The sequence below is a fragment of the Neodiprion fabricii genome, chromosome 2, assembly GCF_021155785.1.
Source record: "Neodiprion fabricii isolate iyNeoFabr1 chromosome 2, iyNeoFabr1.1, whole genome shotgun sequence".
NCBI lineage: Eukaryota > Metazoa > Arthropoda > Insecta > Hymenoptera > Diprionidae > Neodiprion > Neodiprion fabricii.
Window position 1 is genome coordinate 22,589,672 of NC_060240.1, and position 15,242 is coordinate 22,604,913.

At 38.3% G+C, this 15,242-nt stretch overlaps 1 protein-coding gene and 1 long non-coding RNA gene across 2 annotated transcripts in view; both read left to right on the forward strand.

Annotated features, from left to right (window-relative positions):
• Positions 1-15,242, forward strand: part of LOC124175504 (5-hydroxytryptamine receptor 2A) — a 162,878-nt gene that overhangs the window by 131,440 nt on the left and 16,196 nt on the right. The window lies entirely within an intron of this gene.
• Positions 3,081-12,888, forward strand: LOC124175510. The gene is made up of 3 exons (XR_006869190.1): positions 3,081-3,385; positions 4,201-4,207; positions 12,780-12,888. It is a non-coding gene; the product is annotated as an uncharacterized LOC124175510 (long non-coding RNA).

Below are 15,242 nucleotides of genomic sequence, written 5' to 3' on the forward strand. Positions count from 1 at the left end.
TCCAAGGTTAGATTCGACGGTCATGGGTTATGTTATGTTTATTCAGACTGAGTTTGTTTCGCGCTCGGCCGACTATGGCGCTGTAGGTTTCTTTACATTGCCAACATAACTGTTTCGTGAAAAAAATTAGCCGTCTCAGGTTCATTGTCCCCAAGTCTACCTACACCATGTTGTATTAGACGTAAATGAACTAAACTAGAATCCAAGTAAGCCACTTCAAAGAGCACACACATACATCTACAAAAAATCTTATTTTAAGGACTATTGTATCATGATGAAATATTTAAGCCGCTCAGTTTAACTACTGTCTAGAAAAGTCAGAACTTTTCAGTGTATCGCGAAATACGTTTATTTCTTATTTTCCAACACTTTTTGACACTTTTCAGTTTTCTGTGTCCTAGATCATTCTCTAATGCCAAGCCGCGTTGTCGTTCTCAGGATTCATCTGAATTCTGTTCCCGAACGTCACCGATGGACACTCTCACCGCCGTGCTTCAAGCATAAGAAAATATCCTCGTGACGTCAGAGCCTGGTTGTCGGCACCACTTTATCACCATATATCCTAAGTTTTTAATTTTAATGGAGGCAAGTCGTAGTTCTTGGGCTTTCAAATTACTCATGTCACATAAATTAATGAAACGTAATCAATAATATGTCTGTTCTACCATACACACGCGAAAATACACAGTCAACGGTCAGCTGTCAGCTTGGTTGCATTAGTTTGATTTTTTTCCACCAGATGACGCATTGCAAAGTAATAATATAAGGAAACGCTCTACCGAATCGTGTTCAGTTCTTGATCAGATTTTACGAGAGCAATGCAACGGACTGAAGTCAATCTGTGTATCGTTCATGAGTGTGTTTAAAAAATTAAATTAGCAATCTTTCATCGATACACGACCTTCCTTCAATTGTTTATTGTGCTGTATTGAGTACAGTATATGAAGTGTCATTTTGCATTCAATGATCATCACTGAGCGAATACTATCTTATTTGGGTGGTTCTAGGCCAGAAATTCACCTTCACAAGGCTTTAGTCAATTCTCAACCTTGCTGGCTACCCTTTAGTCGCTCTCTGCCTTGAGGTCTAATCTTCCGCGTATCCAGAAGCTTTTGGATTATGGTCTCATCTGTGAGGACCAGTTACTACGCGATTTCACAGATAGACCATCTGACAAAGGGTTACTCATTTTCTCTTAATTCATTGCTTTTACATTTGCCTCTCAGCAGTTCCTACAGCCAACCCTGAATCCTAATAGTAAGCCAAATCTTCGTGCTATTTGAAACAATTACAGTTTATTACTATATTTTTTGCACAGCTAGATCAAAAAGAAGTGTAGTTGTCGTATCGTACGGATCGTATCATATGTGTGTTTTTCAAATTTCTATCTCCCAGCAATGAATTTTCTCGTAACTAATGATACTGCACATCGGCATATCATTTATTAGACGGCTTTGACCGTCTTGCGTGGCTTCCCATCAGAAGCGCAAGATTCCAACACGTAAACATTCATCTACATACATTCTTACATCGGGTGCTCAAGAGACGAAAACTTTCTATTCACCTATACCAAGCACAAGAAAACAAATTTGAACTCACTGGTGATGAGAGGAGTTAACGACAACAGAGTCAGGGCGGCTAGGTGATCTAGTGGAGTAAGGCTCCAGTCAAGCATCTCTAGATACCAGGTTTGATTCCTGGCTCCGTCGTTAATTTTTCGAAATCACCAATTTTTCAAATTTATATCTTCCATAAATTTTTAACGTTGGTTAACCATAAAAACGAATCAAATAGTCTGTCTATAAACTGTACTTTTATAAAAAATGTGGTGCACAGTTGATTTCAGCATATTCAAAATCTGAAGTAGATTGATAGTTATTTATAATTGTATACATCATAATATTGTTGATTTTACGATATTTTGATGGTTATAAAAAAAACTTGAAAAACTGTTAAGACTACAAAACATATTCTTGTACACGAAACTATCTACATACTCGTATAGTAAGATGAACTATCGTCGTGGGGTTAACTGCACCATCGTCATAGTATGAGAAACTATGAATGTGTTCCCAATTCGAAATGCGTTTTTCATCGTGCGGAAAGATGAATAAGTCAAGCAAATTTCTTAATACAACAAAAGCCTTCTTGTCATGATCGAATAAAGTATTGATTCGAGTGAATCTTTTGATGTGTTTCCGAAATTGAGTCAACTGAACATCATTTCATGTGAAGCTTATGTACCGTTGCTCCAAGTCGCATATTCGTTGACAGAAACAACTAGATATATCAAATACAATAATTACATAAATCTAGTAAACAAAAAATTTACATCTATTGAATGCCATACTTTGTTCGGCGAACCGGAGCTTGTTTGGCGTAACTGGTTGAATCAGTTGCACTAATTTGTTTACTGTATAAGACGAACACCATATGCTTCTAAAGAAGTAGAAGGTATATTCATCGGAAACATCAGTATACTAATACTACGTACGGCCACTAGGCGGTGAACTTTCTCATTATGGAAGTAGCTTCAGTGATAGGTATAAAACAGGGTAGTCGACTAGGAAGTCGGATACGGATATCGTAAGATGAATGTGTCATTAGACCTATTCCAAACGAAGCTAACATAATACCTAGTGTCGAGTCATCGAAATCAAGATTTACGATGGATAAACAAAAACTATTGACACATTTATTTCACACTTCCGCATATACAACAATAAGTTTTCCGATTTTATCCATTAAATTGTCAGGTAAATCTCAGAAAATTTTGAGCTAACAGAATTATAAATGATAAACTTCGAAGAATAAGTTTTGTGCGCTTGAATAACTTTAATATTCAGTCAACGCCAAAGATTTTTATAACAACAAATTTCCTTACCTGTTGCAGCCATTGAACTGTAACAGGAAAATAGGATAATCGTATCTAACTCAACGTCAGAGTCGAAATCCCTAATTATAAGGTATCCGTGGTTAATAAATAGCTTCCGAGTCACTTAAAGTCATTTAAATATTACGCGCCCTTACGCCATATTGACTCGAGTCGAAAAGGGTTACAGACATTCAAATTCAGACTAGCGCGCAGGCGTCAAATTGTCGAGCGAATTATCGATCCAAGCCACGTGCGGCAGGAGCCGGCACAACCACTCTTGCGTCAACCCCCGTATATAGTACATAGTTTTGTAGTTTGACTCTTGTGTCAACTTTCGCACGTAGTATTTCGTTATAATAATTTGGCTTCTATGTCAGCTTCAGTGGGTAGCGTTCGCGTGATTTGACTCTTGTGTCAACCCCGTGCCTATTACACGATTTTGTAATTCGACTTTTGTGTCGACGTTTGTACGTGACAATTACATAGTTTGACTCTTGTGTCAACCTTATTGTTAATACAGTATATTTTGTGACTCGACTATTGTGTTAATTCCGTACAGTTTGACTCTTGTGTCAACTAGTGCGTAGTATTTTCTTGTAATTTGACTGTGGAATCAATTCCATCGTAATTGCGAGAGTCGGATTTCGACAACAATTTGTAAGTACAAATAAACTTGTATATTCTGTCCAATTCTTTCTTATATGCTCTTGGAAATTTGGATTCTCCCTTCCTCGGGTCCCCAAATGAACTCCCTTGCGAATAGAGTCTATGAATAAAACTATTATTGTTATTTGTTAGCCAACTGAGCTTAGCCGTTATTTCGTTTTCGTTAATTTTGATAATTAACTGGCGCCCAACATAATATAATAAAATTGTCTGAGTCTCGACAGCACTTGACCCAGGCCGCGTTGAGTAGAAGCAATTCAAAATAAAATATAGTTCAGTATAAATCGTCAATAATCTTGATAAATTGTGAAACAAATAGAAGGGAGTGAGTTGCTTCTGTCTCAATGGCGCCCAACGTGGGGCTAGTTTGGGAAAATTAAGTTAAAATTGTATATAAATTAAAATTGTTAAAGTGTTCTTTGTCTAAACTTTTGAATCGTAGAGCGTTGGAAATTGAGACCCGGCATAGCAACAGTATAATAATATGCCGAGACACACGGCTTAGTCTGAAAGTAAACAAAGTCATCGCGGAGATCGCTTCTCTCTGTTTCCTCTCTCTCTTTTCTATCTTTCTTATAATACCTCTGTTTATCTTTCTATATGTTCTCTTTCTGTTATTTATTTTATTTATTTTGTAAAACTGTTATATCGTATATAAGTGTACATGTCTGCTAATTCACGTCACCGAGTTTAGATCTTGCTCTGACCCGTTGACGGATTAGTTAAATAAATAAAAATCGCCTATACAAAGAATAGTGCGAGAGTTAATTAGTAACATCGGCTATTCGTCAAAACGAATCAAAGTCAATTATTGTCAATAGATGGAGATCTTGCTCCCGTCTGTTGATAATTTCTCAACAAAATAGAATATTGTACATCGTTTAAAATTCTCGTTGTTATTTTGTAATACAGGAAAACACTGCTTGACTCTGTGGTTTAAATCAAACAGTAGCAAAACCTAGCTTAAGAATTTCAATAAACAATTATCGGACTAGATACTGGCAAGAATCGTACGGCTTAAAGGAATTGAATCAGCAAATAATGCCTATAACTTATTCACCACCTGAAAGAAGGCGAAATAAAAATCAGATTAAAAAAGGTAGTGCAAATGCAATTGCAAACCCAACAAGCTCAGCCGATTTGTCAAACGAAAGTACCGTGTTAGAACAAAGCGAACGCGTTATAACAGGCGGCATTCGTCACAGCCCGAATATGAATCAACACATGCAAGGTAATGTTAGCCAAGATGCCCCCGGAGCAAGTTTGTCACGAGCGATATCCGAGGGAGGAGGGCAAGGAAGTAGAGTAAACACGCCCCCTCTCACAGTCGAACAATTAGTTCAGTCGCCGTTATCTAATCAAGCCATGCAACCTATAATCAATCTTATGAATGCTATGGAAGACGCGATCAACACCATCTTAGATAAAATTAACGGATTAGTAAGCGGGATGTTGAATAAAGAACCAAAAAGAAACAATGCGACTAGAAAAGCAGGTAGTCATCCCGACAAAGATGAAACGGATTACTCAGCGGATGACGAGGCGATAGAATTAGATCAACAAAGCCGCGGTAACCATCAGCAAGTGCCTGTTTCTATACAAAATTACCAAGCTAATCAATCGTCTAGCGCATTTGTTCCGTATTCTCGTAGCGTAGGTCCGACGAATTTTTCAGGCTATCGACCAGTAATTGAAAATACGTGGATTAATGAAAATTTACAGGGTCAAAGATCGAATCCGTCGATAGTCACAAACGGTTCCGTTGAAAGGGAATTACGTCACGTACATTTTCACTCAAGCTTAGATGCACCAACGAGATCAGGTTCTCTAAATGCAAATATTCAGTTATCACGTGCAGCAGGCAATGCTGGGCAATTTCCTGAACAAACAATACCGTACCTTATTAAAGTTAAAATCGGTCAACCTTTACCTAACGGTCAGATTATCGACGAAGAAGTTTTTGTTAGCGAACAACAATATCGACAAATGTTAAACCCATCGGTAGATTTTCAAAATCCGCTTATGAGCTTGCGAACCACAACACAGCCAAGTTCGAATGATCGAGCCCGTAGCGTTAGTTGTACGTCGACCTATTCTTTTAATTCGAATAATTTAGCATCGTCAACACAATCCGCGGGAATCGACTGTCAATCCTCTAGATCTGGAAGGGGAAATTTGTCTTGGAGGTCGAGTGATTCCAGCGATGATGATGACCAAAATAATCGTCTAGTAAACCCCGCCTTTAGCTTAGGTATACAAGGCACACAGACCGCACAGCATACACCTCGCGGTAGAAATAACAATCATTATCCGAATTCTAACAACAGTTACCAACCTTCAACGTTAAAAATCGGTCAAGTTGCCAATTCATGGAAAATATCTTTTCCTAAAACAGAAAAGATCCAGAGCAATTCTTGTTAATTTTGAAAGATCTTTTATCGTCTAGCGGCATACGAAAGGACTTATTTGTTCTTTGTTTGTCAAAATTATTCGAAGGTCCTTATAGATCATGGTATCTCGTAAACAAGGCATCGTGGCATTCGTGGAAAGATTTTGTAAGAGCTTTCCGTGGAGACTGGGTAGTTAAAAAAGCCGACGCCAATCTGTTGTATGAAGTGCGCGACCTGACAGTCGAAAAAAATGAATCATTAGCCGAATTCGCTTGTCGAGCTCGACTCATTTTCGAGCGTATGCAAACACCTCCTCTTTTTAAGGAACAGCTTAGACAAATTCTGACGAAATTCAATCCGCGGTTAACCTGCGAAGTTCTAAACCTTGGTCATGTTAATTATACACAATTCTTCCGTTATATCAACGAGAGAAGTTATCTGTATCAAAGGTCTAACGCACAAGTCAGTCCTTACGGATAATGGCACCGAGTATATGAATAAAGATGTCAAGGCATTTCTAGAAGCTCGTGGAGTGGAACACCTCACAACACCGCTAAATCACCCACAACGAAATCCGGTTGAACGTGTTAACCGTACAATAAAACCTATGATTGCGGCATTCGTGAATGAAAACCACAATGAATGGGACGAGCATTTGACAAAAATTCAATTTGCGTATAACACAGTACCTCACGCAGGCAGTCGAATATCGCCTTTTTATTTAAATCACGGTCGTGAAGCAGTATTCAAGAATATACGTAAACCGGTGACGACAGTATACGAACATCCAACGAATCGGTCGAGCATTGGATCAAAAGATTAGGCAAAATTGACGAGTTCCATCACAAAATTGAAAATCGATTAAAAACGTACGCGGATAAAACTCTTGCCAGATCTAAAAACGATAAGCAAACGTCTGTAGAGATCAAAGTAGGGACCGAAGTATATTATCCCAATAAAAAATTTAGCAATAAAGCAGAAGGTTATTCAGAAAAATTCGCCCATCGTTTTATAGGACCCGTTCATGTAAAAAGAGTACTCGGACCGATGGTCGTCGAATTGGCAGGCAAAACGAATAAAATTATTGGAAAATACTATGTCACGGATTTAAAAATACCCCACCGTAGTTTACGAAGTCAATGTACCCCTTCACAGGACAACGTACGCGAGGTTGACGTACATGAACTTGGCTCGCCAATTGTCGAAAATGTGAATTCGGACTATTGCATAATTTGTCGTTAATTATCCGTAAATTAGTCGCGCGACTTATTTTTTTGTCGCACTAAATTTTCAAAAAAAAAGCGGATGCCGTTCTGATTTTTCAAGAATTCAGCCCGCCAACTACCAAAAAAACGCACAGCGAGCATCATGCGTAATTCTGATTTGGTTGATAATTTGCCGTAAATAAGCCGCAAATTAGTCGTCGAACTTTTTTTTTTGTCGCAATCAATTTTCAAAAAAAAAAGCGGACGGCGTGCTAACTTTTCAAGAACTTAGCGCGCCATCTACTAAAAAAACGCACAGCGAGCATCATGAGTAATTCTTATTTGGTTGATAATTTGCCGTAAATAAGCCGCGAATTAGTCGTTGAACTTTTGTTTTTGTCGCACTTAATTTTCTAAAAAAACGCAGATGGCGTGCTAACTTTTCAAGAACTTAGCCCGCGATCTACCAAAATATCAAGGCGGGAACCGAAAATTCCAGGAATAAATGGGATAAAAACAGACTCCTTTTCATAGGAAATAGGGAAATAGATAGGTGACTGATCCTAATCTTCTTAAGAAACAGCTCACCCTAGAGTTTTGGAAAGACAAATGTGAATGATGGTATAACAATTCAAATTCACTAAGTGAATTTGGGAGAATACACGAATAAAATAAATTAAATATGTATTCAAATGAAAAGCAACGATCTTATTTGAATCTTGTCCGTGTATTTCTTCAAAATAAGGCCACCAGTCATCCTCGGGAATCGGGGAAGGTTGGAAGGAAAAGGCTGTGTCAAATAACCTGAATAAGTGCTCACAAAAACTGATACTTAAGGTTAATAAAAATGTGAAAATCAAGCAATCGCTCATCGACCTCGAAAAATAATCGTGGCTCTATTCACATTTCAAAAAAAACGAAAGCCTATCAGACACAAAACTCGATTCCAGAGAAGAAGGTTCTAGAAAGAAAAAACCGAAGAAAACAAATTTCGAGTTGATTAGCAACTCAGAAGTAACAAACCACTATCAAGTTTTCGTAATAAGAAGAAACATGTCTAAAATCCACAATTTAATAAACGCCGGGATATTAGCCCAAACCCTTGACTTCCAAAATTTTGGAAAAGGGAAAAATGGAAGGAGTTCTCTTGTGGATATTTCGACGGAAAAGTTGAAAAAGGAAGACCCGGGTTCTTATGTCCATCATGTTTTGAGTAAGTGGAAAAGTAAACATAAGAAACGAATTCTCTTCATTGACCTTTTATTAATTTTCCTATTCTTGGAAAGTTCCAGTCCTGAACAACTGCGATGCCAGCTGGATCTTCGTGTAACTTTTTATAAGGACAAGACTTTTTGCACAGGCTGCAAAGACAGCCTCATTTTTATCGAAAAACCGACCGAAGGATGCAACGAATGCGAGTCCGTCAAAACGGAACTTAAAGCAATTATCAAAACCGCTTTTTATTTTCCAATTATCTAATTTATAATTTGAATATCTATTCTAATAAATTCCTTTAAAAACAAATCTTCAATAGAAATGTTTAGTATTGAATTCAAAAACTTAACCCTGTTCTCGTGACATTGCAAAACGGAAATTAGAATAAACTTGGTCGCCTGTAGCTTCTGCATTTATAACCAAAACAGGAGCCGATAAATAAGGAAAGGTTTGTTTCACTAGCCTAACAGTATATATAGGAATGTAATAAGGATTCAAAAGGGTAAACACATCATCTACACATTACATTCCTATGTATACACTGTGCTTGAAGAGACGAAAATTCTTATACATTCATACCAGGCATACGAAAAAACAAATTCGAACTCACTGGTGATGAGAGAAATTATCAACAGAGTCAGGGCGGCTAGGTGGTCCAGTGGAGTAAGGCTCCGGCTGAGCATCTCTAGACGCCAGGTTCCTGGCTCCGTCGTTAATTTTTCGAAATCACTAAATTTTCGAATTGTCAATTTTCAATATTTGCTATCATTTGATCAACGATCAGCACACAGATAGATAGAGAGATCTGTTATTGTATGCAGAGTTGTGAAAATAGTAATGTGAAAGTAATGCATTACTCATTACGTTAAAAAATGTGTATTGGATAAGTTCTCGATTATAAATTACAAAAGTAATGTGTAATGGATGAGTGTTCCATAATAAATTAAAAAAAGTAACGTGTAATTGATGAATGAACCATTACAAATTACAAATGAAAAAAAAGTAATTCGTAACGGAGAGTATTCCATTACAAAAGGAAAAATTGCCGTACTCGCATAACGATTTGTGCGAAACAAAAGCATGCAAATTAAAAACTTGTCCATATTGCTACCTCGTCATTTCATTTCAGTCACTGAATGTTTCTTCTGGACAGAATTCCGCAATTTTATCGATATGCATGATGCTCGCTGTGCGTTTGGTAGATGGCGCGCTAAGTTTTGAAAAGTTAGCACGCCATCCGCTTTTTTTTGAAAATTGAGTGCAACAAAAAAATAAGTCGCGTGACTAATTTACGGATAATTAACGGCAAATTATGCAATAGTCCGAATTCACATTTTCGACAATTGGCGAGCCAAGTTCATGTACGTGCGAGGTTGACAAGACAACAAGAAGACCAACAAAGAAATAAGCAACGAGGCTAACTCCGCCGACGGACCGCCCGTCTACGCGGAAATGTTAAAATGTTTAGAGATGCTGGCGAAAGAAAAGGCCGACCTTGAAGCCAGAATGATCACTTTGACGAAAAAGGTGACCATAGCTCACAACGAGAGTATCCCAGCTTCAGCATCGTCGATGACTCATTTCAGACTCGAGACTGAAAACGCTTCAGGGAGTAATCCGAATCCAGTCGACGAAGGAACACCACCTACGATCAAGGTGACAGACCTTGAGGAATCGGTTGTCTCAACTGCAGTTCAGGTGAAGTCTCCGACAAAACCTGAAACCCTTCGCTTTCACGCCGGCATCGACCACACTGGAACTGAAGTAGAGCGGCTTATAAAAGCAATGAGAAACCTACCACCGCCTGAAGTAAAATTGACGATGTCAGAAAAGGTTACCGAAAAGCAGTCGTACCGGGAAAATGTGCTCAGGAACCGAATCCCAACTAGTCAACACCCGTTGAGCAAATCATCGGTTACCGGGAATCCGATCAAAACAACTGACGATCCGGAAGCATTGACGGCACCATCAGTAACAGTCCAGCCTTTACCTGCGTCGACGCTCCCAAAATTTGACGAACTACTACGGGAAGTGGGACTTCTCAAACCCAACGAGGCCTCAACCGGCGAAATGAAATACTTCGTCGATTGCCGGATTTTAAACGATGATGTTTTGAAGAAGCTCATCATGAAACGCGCGGAGATGCTTGTGATCAAGAAGGAGGCCAAATTAGTCGACAGGGCCACGCAAACGTATGTGACAATCGTCGGCAAACAACACGTCGTTGGCTGTATTAATTGTCGTTCGGCCGAACATCATTTCAAGGATTGTTCACTGCCCTACCGGCCCGGATTTTGTCAAATTTGTGGTGCTGAAGGATTCGACACCGAAGATTGTATCTACCCTCACGGCATCGAACATGAAAGAGCTGTACACCGCTGCCCTGGATGCTCGCGAGACCTGAATCTCTACTGCCCGGAATGTCCAGACTGCAATATTCGACATGCAGGACACAGCGACTGGCTACGCTTAAACTACGCAGCCTGGCCAACTTGGTTGATCCCACAAGACCACCGTTACTTATTCGACGAAACGGACAAGGTTCTTAAACGTAGAGTGAGAGCCAAATTTACTGACCCTCAGAACTACCTGAATAAAGTCAGAGCGTTCCTAATAAGGGAGAACGCCCTCCTGACATCGAGGCCGAGCAACCCCAGAGCTAGCTCCGCCATACAACTATCGAAAGAAAAACGTCAGCAGGCCCTTGACGCCTTATACAAGCCGTTGACGATGAAATCACTAGACCACATCATGGAAGAACGGCCCGAATTGAAGGACGGTGAGGAGGTTACTGTCATCGTTCCGACCAAGTATAAGAAGCTTTCGACAAAACCAAAGCAGGGTGAAGGTCAAGTTCGTCGCCAATCCTCGGACAATCCATTGACAATTTCCTTTATCATATAATTCTAAAGCTAAAATATTTTTTTATATATTTACATTCTGTAATACATTGTCAACATTGTCGATCCTATCACGTGTTGATTTAATCATACACATGCCCAAAATATAATACAGCCAAAATGGGTTAACTATAATCTCTACTTGTGTTATCGTCCATCTAAATTTCCAAGTAGACAGATAACTTGAATTTTCAGTATCATAATTCCTGATACGAGTTGGACAGAACTACAAGTCGCAGAATCAAGTAAGTGGTGAACCCATTTATCATCAAAAGAAAAGGGTAATAATGTAACGTTGAAATTTAATAACTTAACCTTACAAATTGTCAACCACCGACGTTGAGTTTAGAAGGGGGAGTGTGTAACCGGAAAATAGGATAATCGTATCTAACTCAACGTCAGAGTCGAAATCCCTAATTATAAGGTATCCGCGGTTAATAAATAGCTTCCGAGTCACTTAAAGTCATTTAAATATTACGCGCCGTTACGCCATATTGACTCGAGACGAATAGGGTACAGACATTCAAATTCAGACTAGCGCGCAGGCGTCAAATTGTCGAGCGAATTATCGATCCAAGCCACGTGCGGCAGGAGCCGGCACAACCACTCTTGCGTCAACCCCCGTATATAGTACATAGTTTTGTAGTTTGACTCTTGTGTCAACTTTCGTACGTAGTATTTCGTTATAATAATTTGGCTTTCATGTCAGCTTCAGTAGGTAGCGTTCGCGTGATTGGACTCTTGTGTCAACCCCTTGCCTATTACACGATTTTGTAATTCGACTTTTGTGTCGACCTTTGTACGTGACAATTACATAGTTTGACTCTTGTGTCAACCTTATTGTTAATACAGTGTAACACTTTATTTAACCTGAACAATTAAGAACCATAAATAAATAAATTATAAATAAAATAGTCGACAAAATTGTAAAGATAAAACCGTAGAAATAAAACAGTTCAAATAAAAAGATTGCAAGAAAAGGTAGAAATAAAAGTGTGCATTAAAAAAAAAACAAAAGCTATACATTCATTCAAACATTCACACATACACACCATTTAGGAAATACGCCTTCGATACACCATATGTTAAAATCAACTGGTTCTTTGTCTTTGTCGTTGAATACAGTTGAAACCGATAAGTCACTTGCCAATCCAGATATTCTTCTCTTCTTCACTCTCGTTCGATGGATAATTAGAGCTCTGTTGTTCGCCTTTAAGTTTCGTCGTTTACCCACAATGAGATGGGGGATGAGAGCAACTTGGATCGTGACGACATCGAAGATTCGGTGAACTTAGTATGGTGTATATGTGACTTTGTAAATCTTATAACTGGCTAGATTTTCTACTTCTGCGGAGTATTATTATTGTAGGTCTGTACTGGTTGGCGTCTTTCCGCAGAGTCCCTTTCGCTTCTCTGCTCCGGATCTGTTGCCGGTTCCGCCAGACTGGTCAACCGCGCACTTTCCTTGCGTCCGGTCAAATCCGAAATATTGCCGCCCATATTCGAATGCATGTAATCGTTACAACAGTATATTTTGTGACTCGACTATTGTGTTAATTCCGTACAGTTTGACTCTTGTGGCAACTAGTGCGTAGTATTTTCTTGTAATTTGACTGTGGAATCAATACCATTGTAATTGCGAGAGTCTGATTTCGACAACAATTTGTAAGTACAAATAAACTTGTATATTCTGTCAAATTCTTTCTTATATGCTCTTGGGAATTTGGATTCTCCCTTCCTCGGGTCCCCAAATGAACTCCCTTGCGAATAGAGTCTATAAATAAAACTATTATTGTTATTTGTTAGCCAACTGAGCTTAGCCGTTATTTCGTTTTCGTTAATTTTGATAATTAACTGGCGCCCAACATAATATAATAAAATTGTCTGAGCCTCAACAGCACTTGACCCAGGCCGCGTCGAGTAGAAGCAATTCAAAATAAAATATAGTTCAGTATAAATCGTCAATAATCTTGATAAATTGTTAAACAAATAGAAGGGAGTGAGTTGCTTCTGTCTCAGAACTCTTGACTCAAAAACAACAAGAATTAAAACAAGCTCATTTTGTTTTGATACAACAATTTCATATTTTTAAAACAAAACGATTGAGGTGCGTTCAATCAATGTTTTTGTCGTTTCAATCACACGTTTTTTTATATAAAATTCACATTACTGCAAGGAACGCGCGCCATGTCATCTATGCATATATGTAAAAATGAATGTCTGTCCGTTTATCCCATATGCATTCTTCTATCATTTCGAAGGTTTATGAATTGGTAAAACCATTATAAAATAGATGACGCGCGAGTCATTTCAACATATGAACGTATTTCGTATATTTTCCAGAACGTCTGACCCGAGTTCGATTATTTTTTTTCTGTGAATAGCTATAACGTCTTTCAAGGATTTAGGCTAAATTTCATTACAACCTGATGGATCGTTTTGGAGAGGTAACGATATTTCTAAGTCAAGTCATAGCAGGATCACACACTTAAGCGCACGCTGACTGAACTCTTAGAGATAGAGATTAGGTTAGGTTATTTTATTTTATCGCATTGGATGCGTGCGAAGCCGCACCGAGTAGCTAGTCTTGAATAAATTAATAGCATAATCATTCGAAGGCTTGATTCCATTCTGCATTAAGCTGTCACAAGTATTTCGGCCGGCAAAAGTATTTTTTTGAATTAAGTAATTATTGTATTCGCCGCATTTGAATATAGCATTTAGTTAAATCAAATAAATGTCACTTGAGTCAATCCTTTCTCTTCGTGTAAAGTTACGAATAATCTTTGAACATAAATCTGTCTAACGCAACTACACCGTTCGTCTTACGATGCGCGTATTGTTCAGCCGGATCCCATGTCAAATCAACAACAAAATTATCGTACAACGGACCATACCTTTAGTTCATGTGGAATACAAGTTTACACCTCTACACGCATGTAGTACCTGCCAACAACAATATTAGGTATAGCAATCCATATTATAAGACTATAGTCATTTACAACAATAGAATATAATTATCACTTCCAGTCACCTTCTTTTTTTTTTAATAAAACACGATAAGTTCGATTCTATTTTTGCAAGAATGTGCTAGGCTAGCCTAAACTATACGAAACTCCATTGAAATGCTACTCAGAACGACCTTAATTTAATGGAATTAATCATAATGTGTCAAATGAGAATATTTAACACAGCCGCACGGTAGCCGAATATTGACGGACGCTAATGATTCTCAGCGAAATTATCAGTATTTAAGTAAACAAAACAAAGTAGTCAATTGCATATGCATTTTACGATTCAATAAAGACCCTTGTTTCAAACAATTTCACTCTCTTCTGCAGGTCACAAATATGAACAACCATTATCGGTTTTTATTTTCCCCGGTGCGCCGTATAGATTGGAAATTGAAATAATAACCGTGAAAATATTCCACGTACTTCAATTAAGGTCATGTAGTACTCCTACCCTTTCCGACCGAGCAAACTTACCCTTTTTCTTCCTGTATTAGATAAACAAACGAACGAAAAAGGTTCATATTTTAACTTTATATCGTTCCAATCAAGGAACGCTTGGCCGGTCACCCGCTTGATCGTGAGAGCACCTTTTATCTGCGATATTATTGTAATTCCTAGTTCTCGTCTAGCGACCTCAACATTGCAAGAAAACAGTCTCACGATCGTTCATTTTGCTCTTTATTCTTTCTGGAATTGCGCAAAGTATTTGAGGAAATATAGTAAATGTGAAAATAACAAGACGTGTCAAAAAACCACACATTTTTTTGACTCTTTTCCGGATATGAGTAACTTTCATAAATTCCTCTACAAAAGAGCAATGCACCGTTGAAGTTTGAACCCTTTCTGTTTGCTTGTTAATATTTATAGAAAGAAAAATGATAATTTTTTCCGGTTGGTAAAAGTAGAAGTAGAACATGAACTTAATATCCAGATTTACACATGTAATTGTGATACAAAATGTTGGTCCAGGCGATCCG